The 16,021-nt window shown below is 39.5% G+C and overlaps 1 long non-coding RNA gene across 1 annotated transcript in view; it reads right to left on the reverse strand.

The window, feature by feature from the left end:
- Window positions 1-1,011: 1,011 nt before the first annotated feature.
- LOC309661078 overlaps window positions 1,012-16,021 on the reverse strand; it is a 168,429-nt gene continuing 153,419 nt past the window's right edge. Inside the window, exon 2 of the long non-coding RNA XR_014263844.1 lies at window positions 1,012-5,651. This is a non-coding gene — a long non-coding RNA (uncharacterized lncRNA). The remainder of the gene's footprint in view (window positions 5,652-16,021) is intronic.

A 16,021-nucleotide genomic window follows, 5' to 3' on the forward strand; every position in this document is an offset into this window, starting at 1 on the left:
ATTTTTTTTTACATCTAAAACTCCTATGGATTTTATTTATTTTTAACACCTTTATTGGAGTATAATCGCTTTACAATGGTCTGTTTTTCCTGTATAACAAAGTGAATCAGCTAAAAATATACATATATCCCCATATACCCTCCCTCTTGCATCTCCCTCCCACCCTCCCTATCCCACCCCTCTAGGTGGTCACAAAGCACCGAGCTAATCGCCCTGTGCTATGCAGCTACTTCCCATTAGCTATTTTACATTTAGTAGTGTACATATGCCCATGCCACTCTCTCACTTCGTCCCAGCTTACCCATCCCCCTCCCCGTGTCCTCAAGTACATTCTCTACATCTGCGTCTTTATTCCTGTCCTGCCCCTAGGTTCTTCAGAACCATTTGTTGTTGTTGTTGTTTTTAGATTCAATATATATGTGTTAGCATACGGTATTTGTTTTTCTCTTTCTGACGTACTTCACTCTGTATGACAGACTCTACGTCCATCCACCTCACTACAAATAACTCAATTTTGTTTCCTTTTATGGCTGAGTAATGTTCCATTGTATATATGTGCCACATCTTCTTTGTCCATTCATCTGTCGATGGACACTTAGGTTGCTTCCATGTCCTGGCTATTGTAAATAGTGCTACAATGAACATTGTGGTACATGACTGTTTTTGAATTATGGTTTTCTCAGGCTATATGCCCAGTAGTGGGATTGCTGGGTCATATGGTACTTCTATTTTTAGATTTTCAAGGAACTTCCATACTGTTCTCCATAGTGGCTGTATCAATTTACATTCCCACCAACAGTGCAAGAGGGTTCCCTTTTCTCCACAACCTCTCTAGAATTTATTCTTTGTAGATTTTTTGATGATGGCCATTCTGACAGGTGTGAGGCGATACCTAATTGTAGTTTTGATTTGTGTTTCTCTAATGATTAGCGATGTTGAGCATCCTTTCATGTGTTTGTTGGCAATCTGTATATCTTCTTTGGAGAACTGTCTATTTAGATCTTCTGCCCATTTTTGGATTGGGTTGGTTGTTTTTTTTTTTTTTTTCATATTGAGCTGCATGAGCTACTTGTAAATTTTGGAGATTAATCCTTTGTCAGTTGCTTCATTTGCAAATATTTTCTCCCATTCTGAGGGTTGTCTTTCTGTCTTGGTTATGGGTTCCTTTGCTGTGCAAACGCTTTTAAGTTTCATTAGGTCCCATTTGTTTATTTTTGTTTTTATTTCCATTTCTCTAGGAGGTGGGTCAAAAAGGATCTTGCTGTGATTTATGTCATAGAGTGTTCTGCCTATGTATTCCTCTAAGAGTTTTATAGTGTCTGGGCTTACATTTAGGTCTTTAATCCATTTTGAGTATATTTCTGTGTATGGTGTTAGGGAGTGTTCTAACTTCATTCTTTTATATGTAGCTGTCCAGGTTTCCCAGCACCACTTACTGAAGAGGCTGTCTTTTCTCCATTGTATATTCTTGCCTCCTTTATCAAAAATAAGGTGACCATATGTACGTGGGTTTATCTCTGGGCTTTCTCTCCTGTTCCATTGATCTATATTTCTGTTTTTGTGCCAGTACCATACTGTCTTGATTACTGTAGCTTTGTAGTAGAGTCTGAAGTGCAGGAGCCTGATTCCTCCACCTCTGTTTTTCTTTCTCAAGATTGTTTTGGCATTCGGGGTCTTTGTGTTTCCATACAAATTGTGAAATTTTTTGTTCTAGTTCTGTGAAAAATGGCAGTGGTAGTTTGATAGGGATTGCATTGAATCTGTAGATTGCTTTGGGTAGTAGAGTCATTTTCACAATGTTGATTCTTCCAATCCAAGAACATGGTATATCTCTCCATCGATTTGTATCATCTTTGATTTCTTTCATCAGTGTCTTATAGTTTTCTGCATACAGGTCTTCTGTCTCCTTAGGTAGGTTTATTCCTAGATATTTTATTCTTTTTGCTGCAATGGTAAATGGGAGTGTTTTCTTAATTTCTCTTTCAGATTTTTCATCATTAGTGTAAAGGAATGCAAGAGATTTCTGTGCATTAATTTTGTATCCTACTACTTTACCAAATTCATTGATTAGCTCTAGTAGTTTTCTGGTAGCCTCTTTAGGATTCTCTATGTATAGTATCATGTCATCGGCAAACAGTGACAGCTTTACTTCTTCTTTTCTGATTTGGATTCCCTTTATTTCTTTTTCTTCTCTGATTGCTGTGGCTAAAACTTCCAAAACTTTGTTGAATAATAGTGGTAGGAGTGGACAACCTTGTCTTGTTCCTGATCTTAGAGGAAAAGGTTTAAGTCTTTCACCATTGAGAATGATATTGGCTGTGGGTTTGTCACATATGCCCTTTATTATGTAGAGGTAAGTTCCCTCTATGCCTACTTTCTGGAGGGTTTTTGTCATTTTTATCAAAATGTTGAATTTTGTCGAAAGCTTTCTCTGCATCTATTGAGATGATCATATGGTTTTTCTCCTTCAATTTGTTAATATGGTTTATCACATTGATTGATTTGCATATATTGAAGAATCCTTGCATTCCTGGGATAAACCCCACTTGATAGTGGTTTATGATCCTTTTAATGTGCTGTTGGATTCTGTTTGCTACTATTTTGTTGAGGATTTTTGCATCTATGTTCATCAGTGATATTGGCCTATAGTTTTCTTTCTTTGTGACATCTTTGTCTGGTTTTGGTATCAGGGTGATGCTGGCCTTGTAGAATGAGTTTGGGACTGTTCCTCCCTCTGCTTTATTTTGGCGAGTTTGAGAAGGATAGGTGTTAGCTCTTCTGTAAATGTTTGATAGAATTCACCTGTGAAGCCATCTGGTCCTGGGCTTTTGTTTGTTGGAAGATTTTAATCACAGTCTCCATTTCAGTGCTTGTGATGGGTCTGTTTATATTTTCTATTTCTTCCTGGTTCTCTCTCGGAAGGTTGTGCTTTTCTAAGAATTTGTCCATTTCTTCCAGGTTGTCCATTTTATTGGCAAATAGTTGCTTGTAGTAATCGCTCATGATCCTTTGTATTTCTGCAGTGTCAGTTGTTACTTCTCCTTTTTCATTTCTAATTCTATTGGTTTGAGTCTTCTCCCTTTTATTCTTGATGAGTCTGGCTAATGGTTTATCAGTTTTGTTTATCTTCTCAAAGAACCAGCTTTTAGTTTTATTGATCTTTGCTATCATTTCTTTTTATTTCTGATGATTTTTATGATTTCTTTCCTTCTGCTAACTTTGGGGTTTTTTGTTCTTCTTTCTCTAACTGCTTTCGGTGTAACGTTAGGTTGTTTATTTGACATGTTTCTTGTTTCTTGAGGTAGGATTGTATTGCTATAAACTGCCCTCTTAGAACTGCTTTTGCTGCATCCCATAGGTTTTGAGTCATCGTGTTTTCATTCTTATTTGTTTCTAGGTATTTTTTTGATTTCCTCTGACTTCTTCAGTGATCTCTTGGTTATTAGGTAGTGTATTGTTTAGCTTCCATGTGTTTGTATTTTTTACAGATACTTTCCTGTAATTGATATCTAGTCTCATAGCGTTGTGGTCAGAAAAGATGCTTGATACAATTTTAATACTCTTAAATTTACCATGGCTTGATTTGTGACCCAAGATATGATTTATCCTGGAGAATGTTCCATGAGCACTTGAGAAGAAAGTGTATTCTGTTGTTTTTGGATGGAATGTCCTATAAGTATCAATTAAGTCCATCTTGTTTAATGTATCCTTTAAAGCTTGTGTTTCCTTATTTATTTTCATTTTAGATGATCTGTCCATTGGTGAAAGCAGGGTGTTAAAGTCCCGTACTATTATTGTGTTACTGTCAATTTCCCCTTTCATGGGGTGTTAGCATTTGCCTTATGTATTGAGGTGCTCCTATGTTAGGTGCATAAATATTTACAATTGTTATATCTTCTTCTTGGATTGATCCCTTGATCATTATGTAGTGTCCTTCTTTGTCTCTTGTAATAGTCTTTATTTTAAAGTGTATTTTGTCTGATATGAGACTTGGTACTCCAGCTTTGTTTTGATTTCCATTTGCATGGAATATCTTTTTCCATCCCCTCACTTTGTCTGTATGTATCCCTAGGTCTGAAGTGGGTCTCTTGTAGACACCATATATATGGGTCTTATTTTTGTATCCATTCATCCAGTCTGTGTCTTTTGGTTCGTGCATTTAATCCATTTACATTTAAGGTTATTATCAATATGTATGTTCCTATTCCCATTTTCTTAATTGTTTTGGGTTGTTTTGTAGGTCTTTTCCTTCTCCTGTGTTTCCTACCTAGAGAAGGTCCTTTAGCATTTGTTGTAAAGCTGGTTTGGTGGTGCTGAATTCTCTTAGCTTTTGCTTGTCTGTAAAGGTTTTAATTTCTCCATCAAATCTGAATGATATCCTTGCTGGGTAGAATAATCTTGGTTGTAGGGTTTTCCCTTTCATCACTTTAAATATGTCCTGCCATTACCTTCTGGCTTGAAGAGTTTCTGCTGAATGATCAGCTGTTAACCTTATGGGGATTCCCTTGTATGTTATTTACTGTTTTTCCCTTGCGCTTTTAATATTTTTTCCTTGTATTTAATTTTTGAGAGCTTGATTAATATGTGTCTTGGCATGTTTCTCCTTGGATTTATCCTGTATGGGACTCTCTGTGCTTCCTGGACTTGATCATTTCCTTTCCCAAATTAGGGAAGTTTTCAACTATAATCTCTTCAAATATTTTCTCAGTCCCTTTCTCTTTCTCTTCTTCTTCTGGGATCCCTATAATTTGAATGTTGGTGCATTTAATGTTGTTCCAGAGGTCTCTGAGACTGTCCTCAATTCTTTTCATTCTTTTTTCTTTATTCTGCTCCGCAGTAGTTATTTGCACCATTTTATCTTTCAGGTCACTTATCCATTCTTCTGCTTCAGTTATTCTGCTATTGATTCCTTCTAGAGAATTCTTAATTTCATTCATTGTGTTGTTCAGCATTGTTTGTTTGCTCTTTAGTTCTTCTAGGTCCTTGTTAAACGTTTCTTGTATTTTCTCCATTCTATTTCCAAGGTTTTGGATCATCTTTACTATCATTACTCTGAATTCTTTTTCAGGCAGACTGCTTATTTCCTCTTCATTTGTTAGGTCTGGTGGGTTTTTACCTTGCTCCTTCATCTGCTATGTGTTTCTCTGTCTTCTCATTTTGCTTAACTGTGTTTGGGGTCTCCTTTTCACATGCTGCACGTTCGTAGTTCCCATTGTTTTTGGTGTTTGCCCCCAGTGGCTAATGTCGCTTCAGTGGGCTGTGCAGGCTTCCTGGTGGAGGGGACTGGTGCCTGTGTTCTGGTGGATGAGGCTGGATCTTGTCTTTTTGGTGTAGAACTGCATCCAGTGGTGTGTTTTGTGGTGTCTGTGACCTTATTATGATTTTAGGCAGTCTCTCTGCTAATGGGTGGGGTTGTGTTCCTGTCTTGCTAGCTGTTGGGCAAAGGGTGTCCAGGACTGTAGCTTGTTGGTCATTGAGTGGAGCTGGGTCTTAGCATTGAGATGGAGCTCTCTGGGAGAGTTTTTTGCTGTTTCATATTACGTGGAGCTGGGAGGTCTCTGGTGGACCAATGTCCTGAACTCGGCTCTCCCACCTCATAGGCACAGGCCTGACACCCGGCTGAGCACCAAGACCTTGTCAGCCTCACAGCTCTGAAGAAAAGGGAGAAAAAAAATAAAATAAAGTTATTAAAAATAATTTTTAAAAATAAAAAAATTAAAAAGCAGTGTATAAAAAGAAAGAGAGCAACCAAAGCAAAAAACAAATCCACCAATGATAACTAGCACTAAAAACGAAATAAAAAAACAAAAAAAAACCCAAACAAAATGGACAGACAGAGCCCTAGAATAAATGGTAAAAGCAAAGCTATACAGACAAAATCACACAAAGTCTACCACCTCAATTTTGGGATGATTCGTTGTCTATTCAGGTATTCCAGAGATGCAGGGTACATCAAGCTGATTTTGGAGATTTAATCCACTGCTCCTGAGGCTGCTGGGAGAAATTTCCTTTTCTCTTCTTTGTTCGCACAGCTCCTGGGGTTCCGCTGTGGATTTGGCCCCGCCTCTGCGTTTAGGTCACCTGAAGGCATCTCTTCTTTGCTCATACAGGACGGGGTTAAAGTGGAAGCTGAGTAGGGGGCTCTGGCTCACTCAAGCTGGGGAGAGGGAAGGATATGGAATGTGGGGTGAGCCTGCAGTGGCAGAGGCTGGTGTAACATTGCAACAGCCTGAGGCACGCCATGTGTTCTCCTGAGGATGCTGTCCCTGGATCACGGGACCTTGGCAGTGGCGGGCTGCACAGATTACCAGCAGGGGAGATGTGGATAGTGACCTGTGCTTGTACACAGGCTCTCAGTGGTACAGCAGCAGCCTTAGCATCTCATGCCCGTCTCTGGTGTCTGCGCTAACAGCCACAGCTCGCGCCGGTCTCTGGAGCTCGTTTAGGCGGTGCTCTGAATCTTCTCTCCTTTCACACCACAAAACAATGGTCTCTTGCCTCTCAGGCAGTTCCAGACTTTTTCCCGGACTCCCTCCCAGCTAGCTGTGGCACACTAGCCCTCTTTAGTCTGTGTTCACGCAGCCAACCCAAGTCCTCTCCCTGGGATCCGACCTCCAAAGCCAGAGCCTCAGCTCCCAACCCCCACCCTCCCCGGCGGGTGAGCAGACAAGCCTCTCACGCTGGTGAGTTCTTGTCGGCACTGATCCTCTGTGCAGGAATCTCTCCGCTTTGCCCTCTGCACACCTATTGCTGCTTTCTCCTCCGTGGCTCTGAAGCTTCACCCCCGCCACCCCGTCTCCACCAGTGAAGGGGCTTCCTAGTGTGTGGAAACTTTTCCTCCTTCACAGCTCCCTCCCAGGGTGCAGGTCCCATCACTATTCTTTTGTCTTTGTTTTTTCTATTTTCTTTTGCCCTACCCAGGCACGTGGGGAGTTTCTTGCCTTTGGGGAAGTCTGAGGTCTTCTGCCAGCGTTCAGTAGGTGTCCTGTAGGAGTTGTTCCACATGTAGATTTATTTCTGATGTATTTGTGGGGAGAAGGTGATCTCCACATCTTACTCCTCTGCCATCCTGAAGCTCCTCCTATCCTTTCAATTTTTTACTGCTCCATCAGCCAAACAGCTTACTCAGCTTTTCAGAGGCATATTACTTGATCTAAAAACACTGACAACATTTTGGCTTCCAGTCTGACTTTAAGCCTGTTATAGATAATGCGTTTTCTCTGGATTAGGTGAAGCATCTTGGTTGTACTGGAGAAACATCAGTTATGTCTATGTCTGGGTTAGTATCAGCCAGAATTGGGAACGTGCCAGCTTTTACTTCATTGCTAACAGACTCCTTAATTAACCTGATAAATCTAGCACACAATTCATTGTTGTTTTAGAAATGAGATGCATAATATGCACACTTTTTCTTCCACTATACCTCTTTTTAACTTTGTTCAGGTTGTTAGATAGTTAAATTCTCTTGGGCTGTGCATTAAACCATTTCAAAGGAGCAAAGATTTGAGAAACACCCAATGGGGCTTGGTTTCTTTTGACAAGACTTACCATTGCTGCATTTACCCCTTGATAATTGTGTTCTTCTTCCCCCAATATTTAAAGAAATCAACTCAATCTAAAGTGTCTCCCTTCCTTGTAATGTCTCCATTTTCGTAAACTATTATTTGTAATGTGAAAGGCTAGAGAAGCCCCTTAAGGGAGTTTTCCTTTTACAGACGTCTGTACAGTGAGAGTGGAAGCTATGGCTTTTCATTCTTCTTGGACTATGCATATGCATGCCTCCGTTTGGCATGCCTGAAATAAATCTGCTACCTGTGTTTTTACTTCATGCTTTGCACATAGTTCCCCAAATTGCTACTCCTTGGGAGACTAAGCCAAGGACATTGTGTTCCATTTTCATGATGAAATGCAGATTTCCCATTGAACCTAATCAACCTTCATTTCAAAAGGTTGACAAGGTGGATACTTAAAGAATTCAGTTGGTTAAATTTATGGTACTGAAAAGAGTCCATTCCAAGGATATTCTCTGATTCTCAGGCTGTAGAATTTTTCTTTGATTGTGAATTAAATTACATTTTCATTCACTTCAAGTTCTTGCTTCTCAATTTTGTATCCCTCAAAGAGAGACAAACTTGTTGACAGTCACATTGGTCTCTGTAACATTCTGTCCCAGACTGAAAAGATCTACAGTCTTTTTTCAATCTTCAATTTTATTTTTTATTGAAGTATAAGTGACTTACAATATTATATTAGTTTCAGGTGTGCAACATAATGATTTGATATTTTCATACATTACAAAATGATCACCATAATAAGTCTAGTTACCACCTGTCACCATACGAAGTTATTATAATATTATTGACTATATTCCCTATGGTGTACATTACATCCCTTTCACTTGTTTGTTTTATAACTGGAAATGTGTGCCTCTTAATCTCCCTCACCTATTTCACTCATTGCCACCCCCCCCAACCTCTTGCAAGCACTGTTTGTTCTCTGTATCTATGAGTCTGTTTCTGCTTTGTTATGTTTGTTCATTTGTTTTGTTTTTTACAGTCCACATATAAGGGAAATCATATGGTATTTGTCTTTGTCTGCCTGACTTATTTCACTTAGCACAATACCCTGTAGGTACATCCATATTGTCGCAAATGGCAATATTTCAATCTTGCTGATGGCTGAGTAATTTTCCTGTTTATATATATACACCACATCTTCTTTATCCATTTATCTATCAATGGACACCTCAGTTGCTTCCATTCTTGGCTCTTGTAAATAATGCTTCAGTGAACATAGAGATGTATATATCTTGGAAAGATCTACAGTCTTGAATCAAGGCTTCCATCAGATGATTTTTATACCAGTTGACAAATCTGAGATTTCTGGATGAGAGAGCATGGTATCTTTGTAGTCAGGAAGGGGGACTAGCATACTTTGAGTTACTAGCCATGTGCCAGGGTCTGTGCTAGATTTTAACATATGATAAATCATTTTTAGCAACTCTATGGGTGGGTGCTATTGTCCCCATTTCACAAATAAAGGTGTCTGAACTCAGAGAGGCTTTTAAGCTCTTTGCCTGAAACACAGATACTAAGTGGAAGAGTCAGCATTCAAACCGAGGCTTGTCTTTCTCCAAAGCGGTCACTTTTTCTTTAGTCTACCAAACTCTTCCTTGAAAATCCTTGATAGTGTGGGCAGGCCAACAGCACTTTAGAACATCAAAGGGGAAAAAACTTTTGCCTGTTTACCCTTGATGTGACTTCAGAATCCCTCTCAACACAGCATTTACATAGCCACTACTAACCAATTAGTGTTATTATGCAAGTTGAGTTATTTGCCATCCCTTTCTCTAAAGTTATCTCCAAACCCTCCAAGTACAGACTTTATTCCTTGACCATAAAGGTCAAAACCCTAACCCACTCTACCAGAGAAGCAGCTCTAATGAAGGGGGTGATGTTAACACAGAGACCGAAAGTATGAAGTCCCATTGACCTGGAGAAGTTAGGCAGGTGTCAACAGGAGGCACTGAAGTCACAAAACAAGTGACACAGAACAAAATAATCTTGTTTTCAATTCAGCCAATTTTGGGTTCCTTCTGATAAGAGATTCATTAACTTTGGAACTATCCCAGAAGGGTATAACAATTAGATTTCTCTCCAGTCTAACTCAATCTTTCAGGTTAATTTAAACATGATGTATAATCACGCACCTGAATCATTTGTACCTGATTACATGCTTCTTCTCACATAGTTTGCCCATGCTCCTTCACATCATTGTGTGTTTAGTTACTCACCCAGGATTCAGTTTCTCGTTTCTAGATCACACCAGAATCTCCTGCTCACCTCTCCCTCTAGCAACCTCAGCATCCTAGTCATATATCTTGTGCATCAGGCCTTCACCAGCCTGGAAGATCTGTCCAGGAGTCAGGACATCCTACACTATGAGTGGTGTATACAGCTGGAGTCCCAAGGTCAAACAGCATGGCCTGTAGATAACATTAGTAAAAATATACATGCTTTTTTCCTTCATACACACACACACACACACACACACACAATTTTAGAACGCTTGACAAACTATATCTGTATAAGGAGAAGGTTTATTTTCCATCTTTAACACAGCCTGCTTCGAAGCAGGGTTAATAGTATCAACAGTAAGGCCTTGGTTTTTCTGAAGTCTAGGATAGACTTGGTTATGCGAAGTTGAAGGTACAGTCTTGGAGCCAAGCAGAATCGCTTTGCATAATAAAGAAGAAGAAGTTCGGGGGTCCGAGAAAGATTAAGTAACAGGCAAAAGGGCAGTTGTGTAATTACATGCAGCAAAACCCCCAGGATTGACATGGCTGAGAAGGGAATTTGAGGTATAGATATATTCTAATGGGAACATTTAAGAAGTTTGTGGTGAGATATCATATGTAAAACTCCTACTGCATCACTTGTTGATGCCAGCCCCTATTTTGGGGTGATTGAATTCCTCTGGTGGAATTTGAAGAGGTGCCAAGATCTACATCCAGGATAAGGCAAAAATAGAGGGAGCTGTAGGAATGGCAGGTGGGGGGGGGCGCGGCTCAAATGTTTTAAGAGAGACATTTTAGAGTTTGTGTGGGATTATTTGAATTAAGGTATCTACACTATCAAGTATAGCCTTTCCCCCCCCCCTTGTCTGAAGCATAGAGCACTGAAAATAATTTGAGGAATTATTTTCTCAGTTTCCTCCAGGTTGGTATAACTAGTATTCTAAATGCACTGAAGAGGAGCTAAGTTCTTATATACATTGGATGCTTCAGTGCAAGTGTTGACAAACTATTACTGGAGGCAGGCCACTGCCTGTTTTTGTAAATAAAGTTTTATTGCAACATGGCTACTCCCATTTGTTTGTATATTACATGTGGCGACATTCATGCTGCAATGGTAGAGTTGAGTAGCTGGAACAGAGAATGTTTTGTATTCTTTTATGAGATGGTCAGTCAGGTGCTGCCACAAGAGGAGACAGAGGAGAGGTTCAGGGAAACAAATTTTAGAATACTTTCAAGTCCTAAAAATAAGAGGCACAATACGCCCACAGGGCCACAAGGGAAAGACACCAGGGTATTCAGGAAGCAGAAGACAGGAGTGGGGGGTTGGAATTGCTTAGGTCACTTGCCACCTTTATTAGGATTTCTGCTAGAAAGGCAAAGCAGGGCAGAATGAACAGTTTAGCATTGATGAGTCTGCATAATTTCAGCAGGCTTTGGGCTATTGAGGTAGTCTCTAATTGTCTGATGCCTGGCTCTGGTTAGGGCAGAAGCATATTGCCTCCTGGGGTACATGGAGGCCAGGTTCTGGAGTGCTTAGTTTACATATGGAAGGCCTGCTCTTGGTTGGGCCCTTTACTTTCTCTAAGAACTGGCTAGTCCTGGGAGAGGCAGTCTCTCCCCAGCCAGAAAGATTTTTTAAGATGTCAAAACATTATAATATGCAGAAAATTAAAAATGCATACAATGCACCCACAAAGCCTAAAATATGTTCTTTCTGAGTCTTTAATAAAGTTTGCCTGCTTTAGGGCAGTAGGTCTTCATTAGGTATTAATATCTTTAGGGAATCCTGGTTGTGAAAGTCTGACCTAGTACATCTAGTAGCACCTCAGATTAAACAACCAGCTTACAATTGAGCCAGGAATGTGTCCTTACCAAGAGTGCCAAACTTTCAGATACACACTACCAGGGAGTATGGATTAACTGTACAGATGATGCTGGCGTCTGCTAACAATTATAGTTGAGACTTAGTCATATCTGAAAGAATCTAGACTAAAAAGGGAAATATCACGGTTGCAACTCTGCCAGGATGCCAGTCAGTTTATGCCATGGCCTATGCATTTAAACCCAGCAGGGAAAAAAAAAATCCCTTGAAGGAGTCTATCATGGTCATGGATTCATCAGAGCTGAGAGGAACCTCAAATATACATGCAGTCCCCTTACTCAGAAAAGACAGGTTTCTTCTTCTAAATTTAGACATGCAATGGTGGCAGTCACAAGCATCAGTCTTGCTTGAGACCTCCTATTTTACCCATCCTGCATATATAAAATCTCTTACTTTGCTCTTTTCCATTGGAGTCCTTATACCTGCCACCTGAGAGCCACATTGGGTGTGGGCTCTTTTTAAAGCGATTACCTTCTTGGAGCTTCAGGTGCAGATATCTGTCAGTCCTGTGCCTCCATGGCCCCACCATTGCCTTTTCCTCTGGCATTGTTTATCCTAAGAAATCCGTCTTTTAAGGTTTTGACCCTTGCCCTGACATCCCTTTTAGCCAGAGCATTATCCTGGGAAAATGCCTAAATAGAAGCTGCAGTTGACATTTCTGAAGGCTGTGCCCCTGAGCACATCTGCCATGTGATTCTTATTTTCCTCTGCATTTGCATGTTACAGGGCTTAAGTAACCTTTCTTTTTCCCATAATTTTTTCCTGCAATAATGGGATAGGCCTCTAGTGCTTCGTTTTTCTTGCTAGTTCCCCTGTGCCTTTTAGAAAGGCTCAGCTGAGGTTCTGACAGTTTAACCTCCTTCTGTAGTTAGTTCCTTTCCTTCTCTACCACGTGGAAGGCTGGCAGTATTTACTAGACTAAGCGCTCTCTTTCCTCTTTCCTTTGACTTCTGGCCTAGACAGGAATGATACTCGAACATTTAACCTTCAGTATAGCGCAGGCAGCAACCAATCAAAAGAGATGCTGGCTGTAAATAAGGCATGTGGGCGTGCTGTCACACACCAGTGCATTCTAGCTGAATATCAGTCCAGCCCCAGACATTGGCTTTTAAAAACTTTATGCTTGTATATTTTTTCCTTATGGTAACCCTTACAGTGAGACATGAAAAGTCGGTGCAATCTGATCAATAACATCATCTATCGTTCAAGCAAATCCTCTTTGACGTCCTAACCCCGAGTTGGTTAACCTCACCCAGGAAGTATTGTTGCAGAAGATCAGCATCTAAAGCAGTCGAGGACTCACTTTTTGTTGTCTTCCTCAGGTCCCTGTTAGTATGTTTTATTTGTTCCTCACATTCCCTTGGAGGTCAAATTTCACACAATTTTGAGCATACTCCAATAACCTCATGCCCCCAATGGGGTGCCAGAGTGGGCTCACACAGACTCACAAAGGCTGATTGTGTATATCTATTCGCATAACCATGTGCAGTGATACTGTATTGCAAGCTTGAAATCAGCTATGGAGGCAGTATTCATATCACAGAAATTGGCAAACAAACACTACAAATAAGTTTATTATTTTTTCCAGAGAGTGGGTTGTTAAGTATTAACCATCACAATACTGCATCCCCACCTACAGTAAATGTGTTGCCTTGAAACTCACCCCAGTAATGCTCTGAGTATTTATGCTGGTCTTTTTTAAGTTATCTAATTTTTTTTCTTCTGAAATCCTTTTTATAGCTATCCCAACTTTCAAGAGTGTTTCCCCAATTCCCTTTACTAGTAAAGACTATCTTTGGCTTTAAAATGAGCAGTTCCTGGATCCAAGCTCCTTTTGGAGAAAAATGACAGGTAAAGCTGGGCTTTGTTCTGTGGGATTTCTTTGGACTGTAGCAACTGTCTTGCATCTAGAACACGTAAAACTTCTCCTCTCCTTTTCTAATCCAGGAACATCTCTTTTTCCCTGTCATATTTGTCTGTTGGCCCCCAAGATAGTATTTTCACATTCACATGGGTCTAGGCAGTCCTCTAAGATCTCCTAAGGAAAGCTTTCCTTCTTTCTCCCAGAGCTCCAGATAAGATAATAAGGTGATGCATTTTTTTTTAAACATCTTTATTGGAGTACAATTGCTTTACAATGGTGTGTTAGTTTCTGCTCTATAACAAAGTGAATCAGTCATACATATACATATGTTCCCATATCTCCTCCCTCCTGCATCTCCCTCCCTCCCACCCTCCCCATCCCACCTCCCCAGGCGGTCACAAAGCACAGAGCTGATCTCCCTGCGCTATTTTAAAGCAAATTCAGTTTCTTTCCTGAGCAAACTTGATTCCTTGAAACTCTTCCAGACACAGGTCTTTTTAGCCTTTGAAACTCAAAAATCACTGATATTTTTTTTTCAATTCCTTAATCCAAAAAGATACTGTACCTTTTATAAAATAAGGGTTCCCATTTTTAAAAAATATCCATTAATAAAATCTACCCTCTGAGGATCTAATGTACAGCATGATAACTATAGTTAATAATACCGTATCATTTTCTTGCAAATTGGTAAGAGAGTATTAGATCTTAAATGTTCTCACCAAAAAAATAATTATGTGACATTGATGAAGGTGTTAGCTAGTGCTTCGGTGGTAATCATTTTGTAGTATGTAAGTATACCAAATCAAAATATTTTATACCTTAAACTTACACAATGTTATGTCAGTTATGTATCAATAAAGCTGGAAAATAAAATTCACTGTGGGTCTTTAAAACCTGAAGCCATGGTCAAAACTTATATAATTAATAAATCTGAAGCCAACCTGACATCATGACACAGGGGATAGCCATTGGAAACCTATGAACATGCTATGTAACCCAGGAAATTAACTCCTCCCCACTTCTCATACTTGGCCTTGAATGTAATTCAAAATAACATTAAAGAGCTAATTTCTATAATGTACCTTTACCTCTTTTCTCCTAGTCATCTTTCAAGTTTAAGGTCAAATATCACCTCTGAAAAGACTTCTCTGACTCCCCTGGCAGAGTCTTTCCTCTGTACTTTATTCATTCTGTTTAATTACACTTGTATTGTGTAATACTAGTTTCAGTGATTTCATTCTTCTACAATACTAGGAAGTATTCTTAGACCAGGATAACTTTTATTCTTCTTTATATTCCTAGGACTTATGACAATGCCTGTTGCATAGCTGGAACTTCCTAACATTTGATTAATGATAGAATGCAAAATTTTTTTCTAGGATTTACAAAGTTTACATAAAAAATTAAGAAGTGTCATGGAAATCTAAAGTCATTGGCTGCAGTATTCCATTTGAAAACTATTGCTCCCTTTGATCTGGAGTAGAGCAAACTAAAGGTAGTTATGCTACCATTGAGATGAATCCTTTAGTTTTCTTGTCCTTTTCTAATAGGTCAAAAATCTACTTTGAGTTTTACAACCTAGGTTATGATGGTAGATAGATAGATGCAGAGTAGCATCTTGCTTTGGTGATCCAATGACTTGGCTTAGTTGGTTAGTATACTCATTCTTTTATGCCCTAATGAAATAAGCCCAGAATTTGAAGTCAGAAAGTTTGGATTTCCACTCTTGGCTGTGCCAATTAACACCTCTGTGTCCTGAGGCAAGTCATTTAATCTTGGTGAGCTTCTGCTTCCTTATTCATAGAATGGTTTTAGTAATACCCATATCCAAGTGTTGATTTGAGGATCATATTGGAGACCTTGTAGACAATGATTCCCTAGAAATCAGTGTTTTTTATGTGAGTGATTTCAGCTAGAGTCAGCTAGAGTTAACTGCGGACTTGGATCTTGAACAATAGAGAAACTCTGTATAATTATGAACCATGTGCCATTTCTCTTCTCGCATTTCAGGATATTCATCCTCCTCATCACAAAAAGACTTGGTCTGGAAATGGCCATACGTCATGGCTTATCCTGAAGTGAGTTTCTTTTCTCTTCTGAAAGTTTGAACTGATACAATTCCACCAATTTCTCTGCCTCTAAGTCAGACCACACAGGCTTTTTTGCCCCTTCAAGTCCCCCTCTCACAGAAAATACTTCAATCTCCTCCTTGTTATTGTGTAACTAACTCAGAAAGGTCTAAAGCTATAAGCTTCAAACTTGGCAGTGTTGTCGTCCTCCCTAAGAAAGAAAAATCAAGGAAAATTCGAAGGATAAACCTTTCACTGTAGTTTTTAATTTTGAAAAATAACGTGGAGTTGTTATTAACATGTTTTCATTCTCCTTGCTAATAACATCAAGTATTGCCTAAGGAGATTTCAATATCACCATCCTGCTTATAAAGACATATTCCTATTGTAATCAGGGATCATGTGTAAAG

This window comes from Balaenoptera physalus (assembly GCF_965194825.1).
Source record: "Balaenoptera physalus genome assembly, chromosome: 1".
Taxonomy (NCBI): Eukaryota; Metazoa; Chordata; class Mammalia; order Artiodactyla; family Balaenopteridae; genus Balaenoptera; species Balaenoptera physalus.